The following is a 16055-nucleotide window of genomic DNA, read 5'->3' as shown; positions in this document are numbered from 1 at the left end:
CTCACACAGCAGGTGCCTGGTGAGTGTGTGCTACCGGCCCCCCGTTTTCATTCATGCCAACACCTGCTCAGACCTGGGCCACTCCCCCCCTCACCCTGCCTCACATGGCCTGGGGGCTCAGGACCCTTCTGGCTCTACTCTTCCACCAATCTCTTGGGGGCTCCTGCTTACCATCCCAGCCTCCAGAGCCACTGCCCCTGAAGCTACAGTTCCTTCCTTCAATCATCAGCTCGGGGGCTGAGGGGTGATCATGGGGAAATAATCAGGGAGAGCATCGTGAATCAGCAGGCCTGCTGCCCAAGGCTCAGGGCAGGGCTGGCAGTGGAAATGCTGCAGGGCAAACGGTGACACCCAAGGAGTTCCCACCGCCCAATCTCTTAAACTCTCCACCAATCCAGGTCTGTGCCACAGGAAACCGCCCCCACCCCTCCACCGCACCCCCCAGTTCTTTAAGTTCTGAGACCAGTTTCTCAGATGTGGGCTGAGGCTGAGTGGGGAGGAGGGAAGGGGTTCATAATCATGGTGCCTTAGGCTATATTTTCACATCTTTTCATCTGATCATTCATTTGTTCATTCCCTCCTCCCTCATTCGACTCATGTTTATAGACTTGTCCAAGGACCGGGTCTCCATGACAGTGATGATGTCCCCATTGGTCAGAGAGAGAGGTCAGGGAGTTGTAGTCCTATGCGCTAGATTGCCAGAGGAGGAAAGTGAGGCCTGGAAAGGGAAAGGGACTTGTCCAAAGTCACACAGCTGAAGCGGGGACTGGCCCTCAGTTCTCCAATTGCCAGCCCATGCCGAGTTCGAACACGACTGTGCATTAACGGCGCTGTTCTTACTAACACCACAGGAATCTTTTCTACAACCTAAGGTGCCTGAAGAGTCTCTCAGACAGAACGAGGTTTGCCTTTGGGGTCTCCTCAGCCCCATTTCTTGTTCTTTCCCTTCTTCCTCTTCGTGTCCCCTCCAAGAGCCCAGTGATCCCACAATTCCTTCATCCTGTGGGGAATGATGACAACTCGGTATCTGAACCATTTCCTCTCCTGAGACGCCTTCCCCTGAACCCAGAGCTACTCCAAACACCTCCATTGCCCCGATGAGAAGGAACCTCTGGGTTCACTGTCAGCCTTCCCAGGCAGCATATGGCCATGGACCAAGGACATTCCCTCAACACATAGGAGCAGCTCCAGTGCTTGTGGCTGGCTGTGGAGGGCCCTTTCCTGGGGGTTTCTCAAATAGCTGCAGAAGTGACCTCTAGTATACCTTTCCTGGTAGTTTATACACTTGAAAGTGTCAGACTGCCAGACTGGTCAGAATCCTTGAACACTTGAGCTAGAATCAGGGAATGTTATAGCTGGAGAATAGAAAGTTGGAGTTTGGATTATAGACTCTTAGAATGTTTCAGTTGAGATTACAGACTCTTAGGGCTAGGGCTGTAGAATCATAAATAATTATAGCTGGAATTATGGATCAAAGGAAACCAGGGACAGAAATGATGCCAACATTACTCCATCCCCCCCCACTCTCTGACAGCTGAGAAGAGAGAACTGGCCTTGTCACCCAGCCAGTGGTGGCTGGGCCAGGCCTTCTGCTGCCCAACAGGGCTCTGTCCTCCAGATCTCCTGGAGAAGCATCCAGGGCCGAAGCACTCCTTGCCTGGGGACAGTGGGGACAGTGGTCTGCCACTCCTCTAGCCCAAGCCTCACTGCCAGCCCATCACAGCACCCCGCCACCAAGGCGGATATATTTAGGTGTCCTCCCTGAATATGTTTCCACAGCTCTGGACACTGCCTTCTATGTCCCCTCCTTCTCCAAGGCCTCTGGGCACTTTCTCTAAACTGACCCAATGAAGTCACCAGGAACAAGGGCTCTTGCTCTGCCAATGCAAATATTTCTCCCCCAAAACGAAGCCCAGCCTGAGGGGTCTCCTGGTTCGCTTTGGTCTGGAGCTCAGACCCACCTGCTCTAACCCTGATGTTGCAGCATTCCTCTAACTTCCAGGGCCTGCTTTGGCCCAAGGACCACACATCCCTAATCCTACTCTTCTTAACTTTCCTCATTCCAGGCAGAGGGCACTCCTGCCCCTGCCCCTGCCAGTCTCCAAACACACACACACACAAACACACGTGTACACACTCGAGGGCACAGGCCAGCATTTTTCTGTTCCTCCCATGTTTGTCAGGAAAGAGGCCTCCATCCAAGCTCCATGCCTGCACTGGCAGCTCTCCCTTCAGCCTCTCTCCCACGCCCCATCCCAGACCTTGCCAGAGACTCAACATCTTCCCCTTTCAGACTGTATCTTCCCAGGAGCCAGAGAGTCTCTGAGAGTTCAACAGCGATAGAGGTTGGGGACAGGAAGGGATCCTTCAGACATACTTAAGTGGGAGACTCTCAGATTCCCACCTGCCCAGCTCATGGGAAATCACGGGCTCTGTGGAAACGGAGAGTTCTTAGAGCAGGAAGGGACCACTTACACGGCAGCTCCATCACTGTCATTATAGTTTTACAACCTGTTAAGGGTTGTTATATGCCAAGCACTTTACAGCCAGGAACTCAGTCAATCCTCACAATAACCCTACAAGGCAAATACTATTAATGTCTCCATTTTACAAAGGAAGAAACTGAGGCACAGAAAGGTTTTGCCCTAAGTCCTACATGTAGAGAGCGCCACAGGTGGGATTTAAACCAGGCTTGGATGTCCCAGGTGGTGGCTTGCTATAGGAACCCCCTTCACCTTGGTCCCCTGGGGTCCTGCAGCCTCTTCCTGCCCAGTCAGTGCAGAAAAGGTGAGAACCTCATTGATGGTCACAGCTCCTCCTGAGAAGCCCAGCTTCCCTGCCCCTGCATTAGAAATGACAGACAGACCCCACCACAGTTCCCCCATGCAGGACACATCCCCACGCCCCTGTGACTCCTTCCTTCACATACAGTGCACATGGCCATACACAACTCCAGCTTCCCACCACACAACTCGGCTGCACGTCTGCACACACAGCACACACCAGACATGCTGCCACACTCCCCCAGGAGGTCTAAGTCCTGCTATCTCAGTTTGGAGTACAGGCAGCGGAGTCCTCCTACTTTACAGGTGCCGAAGGGCCCCCAGCAGGATAAACCCAGCTCATCACCAAGCCTTGAGTCAACTCTCTGGATGGGAACTTACCAGAACAATATTTTTACATTAAAACAAATGCAAAAATATTACAGAGAGGAATGCAAAATCCACATGAATTTTGAAGATTAAACAATGAGACTTCAAAGAATCTTCGTGTGTGTGTGCCTGTGCGCACACCCACATGTGCCTGTGGGAGGGTGAGCGTGGGACTAGCTGTACTTCCTCCACCCAGGTCCAGGGTGAGCTTTCACTCTTCCAAGCCCTTAGGAGTGCTGGGTGGAAAAGTCAGAACCACCCTAGGGAACATTTCATGGAAAATGTTCTGTCATAGTAAGAGCTGCACAAATGCTTCTCGTCTTCCAGCACACTGCACAGAGCCATGGATGTGCCACACACACAACACACATCTCACAACAGGCACCACATGCATGCATGCACCATCGTGTGATTGCTCCCACCACACAGTGGGCACACACCCTGGGCACACACGTGGAACCCCCGGGTTACCCTGGTACAGTCAGTCATGGCTATAGGTAGGTAGGTACCACACTTCTTGCACGCAGACAACACCACAATTCATTGGTCACACTCGACACACCTAGCACACACCACACACTAACTGCATACAACCCAGTACACACACATTGCCCACACTAATCTCTTACATACTGCCCACGACATACCCACCACACTCCTTCCCTCACATACACACTCACTCCCCCTGGGGAACCCCACCTGGGGCCCGCAACGCAAGCCTGGCGTGGGCAGAGCTGCCCTCTACCCACTCACCCTGGCACTGCCTGCCCCTCGGTCCCCACCCCACCCCCACAGTCCTCATCTGGACCGCGAAACCCCCGGGCCGGGGACTTCATTTGCTCCGGCGCTGGCACGAGGCGAATCCGCGAACCGAAGCTCCGCACAGGCAGAAGGCAGCGGCTGCAGCTCAAACCCCGGGCATCCCCGCTCCTCGCGCCGCAAGAGCAAAGAGGTGGGGAGGTGGTGTGGCCGGGCGGCCTCCAAGCCGGAGCTGGACTGCCGCTCCTGCCCAGGCAGGACCCGGCTGGACTAACAGCCGCTGGGGAACCCGGGGGAGGTGATAGTTCTGGAAGAGGCCGCAGGTGTCAGGAACCGGTGCTCTGGACCGGGACCCAGGAGCCCTGGACTCCAGCCCAGATTCCCTCACCTCTTCTACCTTCTCTAGGCCTCAGTTTCCCCCATTGTATTGGGGGCCTGGGGTGGGGTGGGGGGCCTAAGTGGTGATTCCAACTTTCCAGCTCTGACATTCTGCAATTCTGGAATGGTGGTGGGGAGGGAGGGATAAAAATAAATGCTATTTCTTGAGCACCTACTATGTGCCAGGCAGCATACTAGGTGTTTTAATACATTACCTCATTTAATCCTCATAGCAATTCCAGAAGTATTATTATCCCTATTTTACAGGAGGCAAAACCCAAGCACAGAGATGAAGTGACTTGTCCAAGGTCACACAGCTGGTAAGTGGCAGACCTGAGGTTTGAACTCAGACAGTCTGACTCCAGAGCTCAAGTACCCCTAAAGCATGGATTGGTGGCACTTTCTATACTGTACACTGCTCCCTGATTCTCATAACAACCCCAGGATCTTGGTGTCACAAATCCATTTTACAGATTAAGAAACTGAGGTTCAGGGGGATTATTTTACCCCAGGACACCCAGCTAGCTGGACATCCTACTAAAGATGGGGGGTGGGGGTGGGAGTGATACTGGGATGGTATAATGAGACAGCGCCTGTCACATAATTGGTGCTCATCAATGTCAGCATTCCTCCTGTCACTCTTCTTCCTTCTCTTCTTTTATCTCCTAAGCTCTCTTATGGACAGTGGCCTCTAATTCCCTCATCTCTGAAACCTCCCCTGACCAGTAGCCCTCAGACAAGCCAGCCCCTCCTCTTGGCTACCGCTGCAGCTTTTAATCAACAGTTGTTGAGTTCCTGTTCTGTGGCAGGTTCTGTGCTAGGACTGCAGATCCAAGTCAATAGGACAGTCCAGATAGCGCTGGCCTCATGGAGTTTATAATCTGGTGGAGGCCCCAGATGTTAAATAAATAGTCACATAAATTAATACAGAATTACACATTGTGGTAAGTGCTAAGAAGGAAAAGTGAAGGGTTAGAGGAGAGATTATAATGGGGGTGGGAGGGGGAAGGAATCTAGTCTAAATTGTAAGATTTGGGAGAATTCCCTGGCGGTCCAGTGGTTAGGACTCCATGCTTCCACTGCAGGGGGCACGGGTTCAATCCTCAGTCGAGGAACTAGGATCCCGCCTGCCGCGGGATATTCAGCCAAATAAATAAATAAATAGTAACATTTGGGAACATTTCCCAGAGGAAGTGCCCTTTAAGCTGAGACCAGAGTGAGGAGTTGGCCTCAGCCAGGTGACGGTGAGGGAGAAGAGAGTCCCAGGCCGGGGAAACTTAAAGAGGGTGAGACAGGAAAGGGCTTGGCATGTTCCGGGAAATGAAGCACAGCCAGAGTGGGAGGTGCCCCACGAGCCAGGAGGCATGGTGGGAGATGGGCCTGAAGGAGCGGCAGCAGCCAGCCCACACAGCCCAAAGTCAGGACCTTGGCTTTTGTCCAAAGAGCCGTGGGAGTCACAAAACATTTAGAGCAGTGGAGTGACATAAGCAAATATCTTTTTTTAAATTGGGGTATATGGGGCTTCCCTGGTGGCGCAGTGGTTGAGAGTCCGCCTGCCGATGCAGGGGACGCGGGTTCGTGCCCTGGTCCGGGAAGATCCCACATGCCGCGGAGCGGCTGGGCCCGTGAGCCATGGCCACTGAGCCTGCGCTTCCAGAGCCTGTGCTCCGCAACGGGAGAGGCCGCAACAGTGACAGGCTCGCGTACCGCAAAAAAAATAATAAATTAATAAAATAAAATAAAATAAAATTGGGGTATAGTTGACATATAATGTTATATCAGTTTCGGGTGTACAGCATAATGATTCGATATTTGAATATCAAATATCATTTTAATCAAACTCTCCAGCTGCTGGATGGAGAATAAGGAATGGGTAGGAGGGGCAAGGTAGCAGCAGGTGCCCAGCTAGGAGGCTGTTCTACAGTCTGGGAAAAGATGATGGCCGCTGGCCCAGGGAGGATGTGGGAGGTGGAGACTGGAGGACAGAGCCAGGGATATGTGGTGTCATGGGCTGTTGTCATACCCACTTCGCCTGAACCAAGGGGCCTTGAGGCCTTGGCTGGCTCAAGGGGAAATGGTTGCTGCCAGTCCTTTGAGGGGAGAAGTGTTTGCCTGTGACTCAACGGACTTGGGCCCCTAGAAACCCTCACCTAGGGAAGCTCTTCTCTCCCTTCATGGTAGCTCTTCCAAATCTTCCCTCTCCACAAGCTCTAACTCACTGACACCCCAGCCCCACCTGCTACCTGACTGACCAAGAAAATTCACTCACCAAAGGCTCACTGGTTCTCACCTGTGCTAGGTAGACATTAGGACTGAGGCCAGGCTCAGTGGAGGGGGCTCACGTAAGTTCCTGCCCCCGACCTCTCTGCTCAGCACCCCCCTCCCCAAGAGGTGGCTCTTCTTTTATCGGAGGTGAAGGCCCCAGCAGTGCCCAGAGCTGCTCTCTGCTTCTGCAGCCAGGTCCCCACGCCCTTGGGAGTCCTCGTCTCCACCCCTGCCAGCCTGTGAACATGCTCCAGTGTCTTCTTAAGCCTTGGAGCCCCCCTCTCCAGGCACTGCCCCCTCTCTTCCCTTCACTGCTGGTGGCCTCAGAAAAGTTGCCTCCTCTGCAGTCCTCAGCCCATTTATCTAGTCTCTGCTCCCAGAGCATCCCCAAAATGGCTCCTCTAAGGACCCAGTGACCTCCGTGCCCCTGAAGGACTGCCCAGGAAGTCACTCGATGGATACTGTCAAGAACTCCCTGTGTGGCCTCCATAGCACCCTTCTCCTCCTGCTTCCCAGACTCCTCTCAGGGCTCTGTCCCACCCTCATCTTCTCTGCACATTCTCCCTGGGGGAGGGCAATGGCTCTCCTTAAATTACCCCTGTGTGCTGGACACTCACAGTTCCCACCTCCAGCCCAGCTTTTCTCCTGCACCTCAGACCTATTGCTCCCTGGACTTCTCCCCTCTGAGGACTGAAGTGCCCTCTTCTCTACAGTAATCTCCCCCATGCCCTCATCTTCACGACAACACCGTCAGCCCCTGTCACCTTAGCCCAACACCTGCAACACTCAGACAACCAGCCTCTCCTTTCAGCTCCCATCGCAGCCTGTATTCAACAATCATTTATTGAATTCCTACTATGTGCCAGGATTAAGGAGGCTTTCTTAAACAAAAACATAAACAAGAAAAAAGAAAACATCATAAAGGAAAAAAAGTGATAAACTCAAGTATAATAAAAATTTAAAAGTTCTATTAATCCAAAATACTAAAAGGGACTTCCCTGGTGGTCCAGTGGCTAAGACGCCATGCTCCCAATGCAGGGGGCCCAGGTTCGATCCCTGGTCAGGGAACTAGATCCCACATGCATGCTGCAACTAAGAGTTCGCAAGCCGCAACTGAAAGATCCCACATGCCGCAATGAAGATCCTTCACGTGGCAACGAAGATCCCGCATGCCTCGACTAAGACCCTGTGCAGCCTAAATAGATAGATATTTAAAAACAAAAACCAAAATACTAAAAAAAAAGACCACAAACTGAGAGGAGGTATTACAACACGTTAACAGACAAGGATTATTATTCAGCATATATAAATAACTCCTATATACCAATAAGAAAAAAACCAAACAACCTAATAGAAAAATGAGCAAAAAACGTGAGTAGGCATTTCACAGAAGAGAAAGCAAGCACGGCCAATACACATACGAAAATATGTTCAACCTCACAATCAATCAGGGAAATTTCAAGTAAACCCACAAATTTCAAGTAAATACCATTTCACACACATCGGATTAGCAAAAATTAAAGAGTTTGATAACACCAACTTTGTTGAGGGTGTGGAGAGATGGGAACTTTTATGCACTGTGGGTAGGACTCGAAATTGAACATACCAAGTTGAAGAACAATTTGTCAATATCTAGTAGTTGAAGATGCACATCATCTGAAAGAGTTATTCCACCCCAACATAAATAACCCGGATAAACTTTAGCAGGTGTAGAAAAATGTACATCACAGCATTTTCTCTAAAGCAAAACATTGGGAACAATCTAAATACCCATCAATAAGAGAATGGAAAAATACATTTTCATTCAGGTGTTCCTTTCTATCTGAACGCTCACTCTCCCGATAATTGTTACAATGACTTTCAAAACTTTTTACTAGTAGAAAACCTGACATAACAAACCTGCAGGTGCTCCCCAGCACAAGTCTGGGTGAGAGGATGTGGGGTAAGCTGTGGTGATAACTCCTCTGTTCTCCCAATAGGATAGGCTCGCACCTCATGCTTGTGTTCCTTAAACTTATTTGGTACGTAATTGTTACCATCTTCCCCTCATTGTTAAGCAAAAATGTCTTCTAAGAAAGTGGGAAAACCTGAGCCTGAGAGGCTTAAGAAAGCCCACGCATTAGAAGAAAATGTGGAAGCAATAAAGCTCATTGAGAGGGCTGGACACGTGAAAGATGTAAGCTTGGCCAGGCACGTATCCTCCTCCATCACACACAGGAGCTGTGCTACATGTGAGAAAACAAACGAACAAACAAAAAGAGCCCATTCAGGGGACTTCCCCGGTGGCACAGTGCATAAGACTCCGAGCTCCCAATGCAGGGGGCCCGGGTTTGATCCCTAGTCAGGGAACTAGATCCCACGTGCATGCCGCAACTAAGGAGCCCACAAGCTGCAACTAAGGAGGCCACAAGCTGCAACTAAGACCTGGTGCAACCTAATAAATAAATATTAAAAAATATTTTTTAAAACAGAGCTCATTCAGTGTTAGATAATGAAGCAATCAGTGTTTTAAATGCTTTAGAGCTTTATGCAATGATGGAAACATCCTATATCGGCTGTCCAATGTGATATGATAGCCTTCAGCCGTATGTGTCTACTGAGCACTTGAAATGCGTCTAGTGCAACTGAGGACCTGAAATTTTTAACTTTAAATTCATTTACGTTTAAACTTAAATAGCCTCGTGTGGCTAGCAGATACCATATTGGACAACACAGCTTTATATTGTGCAGAAATCCTTGGTGATCATTAATAGTTTTAAAGAATTTCAATGATATTGGGGTGAAATTAGCGGAAGTTTTTGGATGAGCTGGCAACATATTATTATTTTTCCCAGATAAAATTCTGTAATATGAGCTTTTACTATCTACAGATTTACTATCAGGAATGGGTTATGTTAAGGGATGACTGTATAAGCATGTAATGGAATACTATACAACAGACAAAAATGAATGAACCAGAGCAGCACACGGACAAAGCTAAATCTCACAACTATAATGGAACTGAATAAAGAAGTATATGGGAGGATACACACAGTATGATACTATGAACATAACGTTTTAAAACATGCAAAATAATACTATACTTATGTATGAAGACATGAATGGGAATGACCAACCGGGTAAAGGTCAGCTTTGACGGGAAGGAGGAGGTGAGATTATAGGGGACACAGTAATAGACCCTGCTTCTCCCCTGACTCCCCAGCCCCCCACATGCTTTGCAAAGACAAAGGGTGATCAGGGCCAGCACAGAGAGGACGCACCTCCTCTCAGAAGCCTTCCCTGTCCCCCTCCCCATCAGACAGTGCCCAGGGCCTCCTCGGGGCTCCCAAGGCCCCAGTGTTGGCCTCTGATGCACCGGATCGCTCTGGCCTGATGTAGTCTCTCTCCACATCGCTCCCTCACCAGCAGAGGTGAGACACTGTTCCAGAACAGTGTCTGGAACACTGCCTACAAACACAGGCACTGTGTCTGTGGTTCACCAGCCCTGTTTTCTCCACACTTGGCACAGGGCTCTATAATAACTAAATGAGGGAATGAATATAGGTCTCTTTGGGGATTTAGAGTCATCATTATCATTCATCTCTTCTCTGACCCTCTCTATGTGCCCAAGCATGGTCAGGGCACCGGGGATACAAAGATGAATTGTCCACGGCTAGTGCCCTCAAGAAGTGTCTGGCTTGGAGAGGGGATAAGCCAGGATGTTGTGGGCAGAGGGATGCAGTGATGTGCACTGAGGCATAGGAACCCAGAGGGGCCCCTGGCCCAGCCTGGAGACATGGGTACAGGGGAAGTCAGGGTACAAGTCCTAAGCTGGTGTTTAAGAACAACTAGGGTCATCTGGGTGAAATCAGGGGAGGGGGCAGCATGAAAAGACCTGGAAGTGAGAGAGAACGTGGCAAATTCTGGGAACCTTATGTGTCTCAGTTCAGTTGGAGAGTCCAGTGGAAGGGAGGAGTGGGACAGACAAGGCTGAAGAGGCGGGAGGGACCAGGTCTTGCAGGGCCTTGAATGTCAGGCTGGGAAGCTTAGTTTATCCTCAGGGCGATGGGAGCCATGGAAGGGTATACGCAGGGGAGAGGCATAATCAGAGTAATGTCTTAGAAAGTTTGCTCGTCCCAGCTGCTGTGCGGACAGGCAGAAGAGGAGGCAGGGGACCAGTAAGGGCCAGTAGTCCAGGCAGGTGGCCAAGCTGGCAGGGATGGAGGAGGGGTGATAAGTGAGGAACTGATTAGAAGGGGGATTGTGGGGACTTTTTAGGAAGTAGAATCAGCAGGATTTAGGCAGATTAGATGTGAATGTGAGGGAGACAGAGGGTTATCTTGGTTTGGGTTCGCCCAGAAGCCAACAGCAGGGCAAGGAATCAAGTGCAAGTAGTTAATTTCTGAGATGATCCTGAAAGCATCACTAAGGGCCTGGGGAAGTAAGACAGGGAAAGAAAGGAAGCCAATTCAGGGTGGTTGTATGTTCAGGCCACTCAAGGTGGCTGTTCTCTTGCTGTCTTTACATCCCCTGCCCGACCAGTGCCTGCTTCACCTACACCCTACTCACATAACTGATCTTCCTACCTACTTGCCCCAGGCCCCAGCTGGTAATTGTTCTTATCAAAGGGGCAGTGAGGGGTGTGCCCCTCTGTTAGTTTCCCTGGTAACCAATGAGCCAACCTGATGTCAATCCCCTTCTACCCCCTGGGAGTGAAGACCGCTGCCATGTCCTGCTCCACGGTTGCTCCAGGACCTTGCTTCAGACGTGTAAGCTCCCCCATCCATTAAACCATTGATGTCTTTGTCGCTGACTCCCGGCTCTTTCTTCGGTCTTGAAGCTGGGCAAGCACAGGCCTTTGTAGGCCTGTGAGGTACAGCCCAACAGTGGTCAATCAACAGATTATCCCTGGGGGTCAATCCCATTGGGAACCTCTAGGAGGCAGCACAGAACATGCCTCAGAGATTTCCCACATGAGTGACAAGGAATCTGGAGCATTTATCTATCAACTCTAGTTGTCACTGGTTAAAAGCTGGTCCCCAAATTTTCTGGCCCTTCTGGCCAACTGTGCTCCCAACGGCCAGAGAAAGCTCCCAGGCAGAGTCCCAGGTACCGTCAGTGAGAAGGTGTCGGGGCATAGGGAATAGTGAGCGCTGAGGGTCATGATCAGGAACCTGCTCCAACATCTGCTACAGGGGAAGAGGAGGCCCATTTGCTCCCAACAGGCTGAGCCCTGGTTCTCCAAGGTGGGCAGAGGAGAGGAATCTGTGTTGAAGTTGGGGAGTGGGGGTTGTCTTGATGGCCCTGACTTCTCCCCAGCGTCCTCTCCCCAGTCCTCAGCCTTCTTGCCTGGTCCATCCACTGCCCCCAGATGGTATGCAGAGCCTCATCTGATTTCCGTGGAGACTGTGCTCCAGCCCCTGGAAACGCCTACTCCGATTAGCTTTGCCAAGTGGTTTGATCATTGCACCCACGTCAAGTCAGAGAAAATTGGTGGCTCTTTATTAAAATAATATCCCATCACCAGGGGTTGAGAGCAGGCTGGAGACACAGATTTGGGGAACTTACCAACTTAATGTTCGTTTTTCTAGGCCATAGGGCAGTGAGTTTGCTTAATGGAAGAGAGAAGATAGAGAAGAGGGTTTGGGCTGGAGCCATCAGTTAAAGGAGGGAAGAAGAGATGCCCAGGGACAAGACTGAAGAGAAGCAGCCAGAGCAGTAAGATGTGCGGCAGAGCAGTGTGGTGTCACTGAGGGCGAGGGAAGACAGGCTTGGGAGAAGGAAGGAGAGGGCTGCAGGCTCAGAGCTGGGCCCAGGAGCCAGGCGCCATCTACCGGGCTCCAGGAGAGGTCAAAGAGCCCTGCATTAGAGTGTGTCAGGAAGAACACTTGCTTCCTCCTCTTCCTCTCCCTCCTCCTCCCCCCTCTCCCAGCCTCTGCCTGTGGCCTCAGAAGCCTTAGCAGCTGGCAGACGTCCAGTGAGACCCAGAGTTGACGAGCTATGTCTGACATTTCCGAAGACTTCTGAGACTTCCCTTGCTCCTGTCAGCCCCCAGCCTTGATGTACCGGCAGCCTCCTCTCCAGACCAGTGCTTCTCTTTTAGCCCCAACCATGGTCCCAAGACCCCCCCAACCCCTTTCCTGAGGTCCAGGAGCCCCATGCCGCACCTGTTTCCTCTGTCAGTCCAGCATCCGTGGGCAGCTTATGTCCTGAAAAGGGCCACCACTTCCGGAAGTTCCCCCTTTCACATTCCTACCACATTCCAGCTGCCCAACCAAGTATTAACCCACAAATTCATAACCCAGGAATTTTAGCCCTGGCAGCTGCTCCTCAGGGCTTTGAATTCCTCCCCTGCCTCCATGTACATTGATGGGAGATGGGGGTGAGTCATTGCCCCTTTCCGGGTCTTAGTTTCCTCAGCTACAAAATCGGGTCGACAATCCTTGCTCTGCCTCCTCCCATGGCTGGCTCTGAGGGTTCACACTTTGTAAATTTTGCTAGTTGTACGTGCTGTTCCCCCTCTTGGAATGCTGTTCCTTTCCTTTCTTCTTTGTGAGTCCTGATCACCCTTCCAAGCTCTACTAATAAAACATGCTACCATTTTTTTCATGTGTGCTATGAGCCAGCATTGTGCTAAGGGCTTTACATATGTTATCATGCTTCATTTGTACATGGAGTCTGAACAGATACTCTGATTATTCCCATTTTACAGATGAGGAAACAGGCTCAGAGAGACTATATGACTTGCTTTAGGTTACACAGCTAGGAAATGTTGGTCAGAACTAGAACTCAGGACTTCTGAGGTAAGACTGAGGCCTTTCTCATTTCAGTCTGGCTCCTTCCTATCAGGCCCACCAGATCTGCCCCTGATTCAGAAGTTAGCTTGTGTTAAAAGGAACACAGTGCATGTAGTAAAGAGGCGATAGTCCACAGAGGTCTGCTGGAGCCTCATTGGCCTCTGCAACACTGCCTGCTGCAGGGGGTCGGAGAGGGTAACAAAATCAATACGAGGAGCAAGAAGCCAAATTACATGAGAGTTGAACCCTGAGATCAGGGGGGAAATCTTTCACTGGGTACCAACAGGTCCCTGTCCCTTTACTTTATTTATTTATTTTTATTTTTTTTTGCGGTACGCGGGCCTCTCACTGTTGTGGCCTCTCCCGTTGCGGAGCACAGGCTCCGGACGCGCAGGCTCAGCGGCCATGGCTCACGGGCCCAGCCGCTCCACAGCATGTGGGATCTTCCCGGACCGGGGCACGAACCCGTGTCCCCTGCATCGGCAGGCGGACTCTCAACCACTGCGCCACAAGGGAAGCCCCCCTGTCCCTTTTAAATCAGACTAGTTGAATCTGAGGTACAGTCAGACATTCTTGTTTTGTTAAACAGTTTAAACCCCATAATGAAGAAAGAATTGATGTTTTCATTCATTTCAGCTCTTTAAAAATCAACAAATCAATATCCAAAGATTGGAAATGACCTAAATGTTATTCATAGGGAACTGGTTAAATAAATTATGGCTGTGAACAGAACTAGTAAGCTTTTTGTGTATTGGTGTGAAAAGACTTTCAGGAAATCTGCAGAAGAAAGCTAGAAATATATGTACAAGTATGTAGCCTTTTGTGTATAGAGAAAGAAAAAAGAGCACACGGCTTTTAGGGCTTGTATATGCATAGTTATTTGGAAAGATGAAGAAACCATGAATGGTGGTTGTTTAATAGAGTTAATGAGAGAGAGACTCTTCACTGTTTACCTTTCAATATTTGTTTTGTTTGAACTGAGTGAATGCATTCTTTAGTTGAAAATTAAATAAAGAAACATATCACTTTCTTAAATCAAGATGTCACATTTAATAAAGTTGCTGCAGGGACTTCCCTGGTGGCGCAGTGGTTAAGAATCTGCCTGCCAATGCAGGGGACACAGGTTCGATCCGTGGTCCGGGAAGATCCCACATGCTGCGGAGCAACTAAGCCGGTGCGCCACAACTACCGAGCCTGCCCTCTAGAGCCCGCGACACAACTACTGATCCCACGCACCGCAATGAAGCCCATGCCTTCTAGGGCCCGTGCTCCGCAACAAGAGAAGCCACTGCAATGAGAAGCCCATGCACTGCAATGGAGACCCAATGCAGCCAAAAAATAAATAAATAAATTTTAGAAAAAGAAAAAAATTAAAAACAAAACAAACAAACCCACAAAGGAGTGTGCTAAGAAAGCATTCTTGAAAAAAAAAGTTGCTGCAAATGAAGGGGTTTGACAGAAAGATAGATCAATGGAACAGGATAGAAAGCCCAGAGATAAACCCACACACATATGGTCACCTTATCTTTGATAAAGGAGGCAGGAATGTACAGTGGAGAAAGGACAGCCTCTTCAATAAGTGGTGCTGGGAAAACTGGACAGGTACATGTAAAAGTATGAGATTAGATCACTCCCTAACACCATACACAAAAATAAGCTCAAAATGGATTAAAGACCTAAATGTAAGGCCAGAAACTATCAAACTCTTCGAGGAAAACATAGGCAGGACACTCTATGACATAAATCACAGCAAGATCCTTTTTGACCCACCTCCTAGAGAAATGGAAATAAAAACAAAAATAAACAAATGGGACCTAATGAAACTTCAAAGCTTTTGCACAGCAAAGGAAACCATAAACAAGACCAAAAGACAACCCTCAGAATGGGAGAAAATATTTGCAAATGAAGCAACTGACAAAGGATTAATCTCCAAAATTTATAAGCAGCTCATGCAGCTTAATAACAATAAAACAAACAACCCAATCCAAAAATGGGCAGAAGACCTAAATAGACATTTCTCCAAAGAAGATATACAGATTGCCAACAAACACATGAAAGAATGCTCAACTTCATTAATCATTAGAGAAATGCAAATCAAAACTACAATGAGATATCATCTCACACCAGTCAGAATGGCCATCATCAAAAAATCTAGAAACAATAAATGCTGGAGAGGGTGTGGAGAAAACAGAACCCTCTTGCACTGTTGGTGGGAATGTAACTTGATACAGCCACTGTGGAGAACAGTATGGAGGTTCCTTAAAAAACTACAAATAGAACTACCATATGACCCAGCAATCCCACTACTGGGCATATACCCTGAGAAAACCATAATTCAAAAAGAGTCATGTACCAAAATTTTCATTGCAGCTCTATTTACAATAGCCCGGAGATGGAAACAACCTAAGCGTCCATCATCGAATGAATGGATAAAGATGTGGCACATATATACAATGGAATATTACTCAGCCATAGAAAGAAACGAAAGTGAGCTATTTGTAATGAGGTGGATAGACCTAGAGTCTGTCATACAGAGAGAAGTAAGTCAGAAAGAGAGAGACAAATACCGTATGCTAACACATATATATGGAATTTAAGAAAATAAAAATGTCGTGAAGAACCTAGGGGTAAGACAGGAATAAAGACACAGACCTACTAGAGAACGGACTTGAGGATATGGGGAGGGGGAAGGGTAAGCTGTGACAAAGCGAGAGAGAGGCATGGA

At 49.2% G+C, this 16055-nt stretch overlaps 1 protein-coding gene and 1 non-coding gene across 2 annotated transcripts in view; one reads left to right on the top strand and one right to left on the bottom strand.

Annotated features, from left to right (window-relative positions):
• Positions 1–16055, bottom strand: part of P2RY6 (pyrimidinergic receptor P2Y6) — a 57150-nt gene that overhangs the window by 37034 nt on the left and 4061 nt on the right. The window lies entirely within an intron of this gene.
• TRNAW-CCA (transfer RNA tryptophan (anticodon CCA)) lies at positions 7550–7622 on the top strand. The gene has a single exon. It is a non-coding gene; the product is annotated as a tRNA-Trp (tRNA).

This window comes from Globicephala melas, chromosome 8 (assembly GCF_963455315.2).
Source record: "Globicephala melas chromosome 8, mGloMel1.2, whole genome shotgun sequence".
In the NCBI taxonomy this organism is placed as follows: Eukaryota; Metazoa; Chordata; class Mammalia; order Artiodactyla; family Delphinidae; genus Globicephala; species Globicephala melas.
Note: the sequence above shows the minus strand (reverse complement) of the source record. Positions and strands in the feature narration are given on the sequence as shown.